Consider the following 3,695-nt stretch of genomic DNA (forward strand, 5'->3'; position numbering starts at 1 on the left):
AATTAAACTACTTATTTTTTTATTTAAATCAAAATATGAAGAAATTTAACTCATTAATTTTAAATTTTAAGTTAAATTTAATTTAAATTAAAAAATTTGAGTTAAATTAAATAAAAAATTAAAAATATATTAAACTAGACTTTTTAATAATGGTGGCGATAAAGTTGAATAATTTATTAATTTTATATAAGTATATATTAAAATATTATTTAAATTATTTTTTATAAAATGGGATTATTTTTTTTTATTAAATGCATTTATCAAATTAAATTGAATATTTTTTTTTAAGCTTATGATTGGTTGCCTTCTGCCAGGCGTTATGTTTGATATAATCGGATTGGATTCTTTATACCTGTTTTTGTGTCTTCATTAAATTTTAACTTGCACTAAATCACAATTTTTTAATTTACTATTTTATCCTCGTTTCTATCCAAATCTACATTTTATTTACTTCATTGCCCTCCGCAACGGCCGTCACGGGGATCCGAGGGTTCTGCATTATTCATTATTATCCTTTTTTTTTAAAAAAAAAAAAAATCAGTTTGTATCTAATAATAAAATAAGTATCTAAAAAAAAAAATCTGATTTTGAGAATTTGAATGACTTTCAGATATCCTTTCCTTATTCCAAGGGATTATAATATTTATAATATATTTGACATTATTATTATTTAATTAAAAATCTTAAAATAATAAATTATATTTTTATTTGATGAAAACTTGTTAAACGAGATATTGAAAAGTAATTATTTTTTCATTTGAAAATTAAAATTTTATATTTAAAATAAAAGAATTTAATTTTTTTAATTTAAAAAAAATTATTTTTAAAGAGATAAAATAATTATGTGAGAATTAAATTGAATTCTTTTCTTAAAAATGATTTATTCATGAGAAAACTTAAAATTTGAGAAATGAGACATATTCTTCAAATTTAAAAACTAAAATTTCACAAGTTGATTTTTTTTTAATTTTTATATTTAGAATAAAAAATTTAATTCTTCCCATTTAAAAAAGATTTTATTTCTAAAAATATAAAAATAAAGAGTTATTGTGAAGAATTGAATTAAATTTTTTTTATGGCAAATGATTTATTCCAAATGAAGCATTATTAAAAAGCTAATAAGATTATTTAATGATAATACTAAATAAAATTTTCAGTTATTTTTTTATTAATATTTAAAAATTTTTTAAATTATTTATTCTTTTATTTTAATCACAATTTCAAACAGAGCTTTATTGTCAAACAAGGATATATAGGTCATTTGGGTAAGGATTTTTGAAACCCTAAAGGGCAATTTAGTGAATAAAAATGGGCAGGTCCACACTTTTCATTATTAAAAAGTAAAAAATGAGTCCCAAAGACAAAAGTAAGCAAAAAACAAATATGACAACAAACCTTAAAACCCCACATAAAACCTCTTTAACATTTAATCTTATTCTATGTTTCTGTCCTTCACATCCCTCTCTCTCTCTCTCTCTACAATGTCTCTGACACCCAAATCTTTCTTCTTTCACTTTCTCTCTCTTCTTCTTCCTCTTCTCCTTCTCTCCGTCACCTCCTCCTCCTCCTCCATACAAAACCTCCTTCAGAGCCAAGGCCTGCCCGGTGGTCTCTTTCCTGACAATGTCATATCCTTTGATCTTGACCAGAATGGCCGCCTCGAGGTTCACTTGGATGGTCCTTGCATGGCTAAATATGAAACAAGGGTGCATTTTGATAGTGTGGTTAGAGCTAATCTCAGTTATGGTGGGCTTGTTGGACTTGAAGGTATTTCCCAAGAAGAGCTTTTCCTTTGGTTTCCTGTCAAAGGAATTATAGTTAGTGATCCGTCTTCTGGTTTGATCTTGTTTGATATTGGTCTTGCTCATAAGCAGCTCTCTCGTTCTCTTTTGAAGATCCCACTGTTTGCAAGCCTCACGGTATTCTCTTTCTTTTGGGTCTTAATTAAAAATCTGTTCTGTTTCGATTGATTTAGTTTCTGGTTTTTTTTTTTTTTCATTATTTTGATCTGTTTGGTGGCAGTGAAGAATGGAAAATATGTTCTGTTTCTTGTCGTGAAATAGTGAAATACTCAATTTAATTCAATATTGTTTATCTTTATTAGAGATTGTGTAATTGATTGAAAAATAATATGAAATGCAGGAGCTCTATTGGAGAATTTTGGAAGGAAGATGGGTTTTGCTGTTCTGAGATGAAAGACAAGAAGCTCAGTTCAAAGAGAATTTTCCCTTCTTTTCCTTTTACCTTTCTTTTATTCGAACTTGAAAAGGAAAATATGGAGTAAAGTGCTTTCATTCTATATAGGTTTGTAAAGAAATGGAAACAGAGTGGATAAATTTGTGGAATCAAATGATAAACTTTTTGGATTTCTTAGATTCTGAACTGATAGATAATATTCAATGAAAAATACCTTAATTACTGTGTGTCTAATTATCTTCTTATGCTTTGCTAAATTTCTAAAGGATAACCCTTCTTTCAACTGAGAAAGAAAAAGCTCATGGGACGTTACATGGGTGCTTAACCAGTAACCACATTATCTCCGCTGAATTTGTGTCCTTTCCAATAATCTGATGGGGGAAATAGTGTTGTTAATTGCATTAATTCCCTTACAATAGAAGGAAAGTGCATTATTTTCCTCTACTAATTCAGCTGATGGTGGTCTGCTGGTCTTCCTTCTCCAGTTTCTTTTTATGTTTTTCTTGACAAGAGAAAAGAGGAAGGTGCACCTGGTGATGGTCACTGGTCAGTATTTCAGTTCTTGAATTTCAGGTGGTTACATTTAGGTCAACATTGCAGAGAAAAAAGTAGGTAAAGAAAGGCCACTATCAGAGCAGTTTGTAATGGATGAATTTATCTATTAAGTTCTATAATTAAAGAATAAATACTCTGTCAATTTATAATGATAGCTTGTGAATCATCCTCCCTAAAGCTCAAAACTTTCTGGAATAATTTGCTCCAATTCAAGAAAAATTAGAATATAGTATTATCCATGCGTCTTGTTCTCGCTAAACAGTGCATACTATGATTTTTTTTTCTTAACCTCGCGCTGGGAAACAGGAAAGATAAGGAGCTCAAGTATGGGATTCTTGGCTCTGTGTTGTGATGCGAATGTAGAAGAAAACTACTGCAACTATGATCACCATGAATACACCAAGAATCACTTGTCCACCAGTTGCAGACTTATCAGGATGATGCGATGCCATACGTCTGATCCCTAGATTTCCGGCTATAATCCTACCTTCTGATGGAGCTGGACTTGGAACAGGTAGCAGCATGAATCCTAACATCCACAGATTGGCCAACACAATGCAAAAGAGAAGAAAACGAGCCATAAAACTTCATTGTACTGGTAATACCTGAATAATGAAAGCAAGTATTAAAATTTTGATGTTGTTAACTTGTTTTATACCTATTATAAGATGGCTTGAGCTATAATGAAGCATGGTGTTCATTTGATTTCAGCTAAACCATGCTATTTGGCTCTGCTCTGAAAGGAGCTGATTTTGGCTACTTCCCTGCAGCACTTCTTGACGCTAAGGGGCTTAGGTTACTCATTAGGCAGCAACTATCATTGTTCTTTTTTGGTGTTTTTATTGCTTTCTTGTCAATTAAGGCTGTGGGATTTGAGTGTTTATTTGTAATATTTCTAAGGAAGTTGGTAAAGAGTAAATCATTATGAAATTTCCAGTAGGTTT

General features: G+C 29.9%; 1 long non-coding RNA gene and 1 pseudogene across 1 annotated transcript; both read left to right on the plus strand.

Moving 5' to 3' along the window:
* The first annotated feature begins 1,383 nt into the window (after window positions 1–1,383).
* LOC131176482 (uncharacterized) lies at window positions 1,384–2,063 on the plus strand (annotated as a pseudogene).
* An 810-nt stretch (window positions 2,064–2,873) lies between these two features.
* LOC110651627 (uncharacterized) lies at window positions 2,874–3,690 on the plus strand. Its single transcript, XR_002494222.2, has 2 exons — window positions 2,874–3,349; window positions 3,463–3,690. It is a non-coding gene; the product is annotated as an uncharacterized LOC110651627 (long non-coding RNA).
* Window positions 3,691–3,695: the final 5 nt, after the last annotated feature.

Source organism: Hevea brasiliensis, unplaced genomic scaffold (assembly GCF_030052815.1).
Source record: "Hevea brasiliensis isolate MT/VB/25A 57/8 unplaced genomic scaffold, ASM3005281v1 Scaf128, whole genome shotgun sequence".
Classification (NCBI taxonomy): domain Eukaryota; kingdom Viridiplantae; phylum Streptophyta; class Magnoliopsida; order Malpighiales; family Euphorbiaceae; genus Hevea; species Hevea brasiliensis.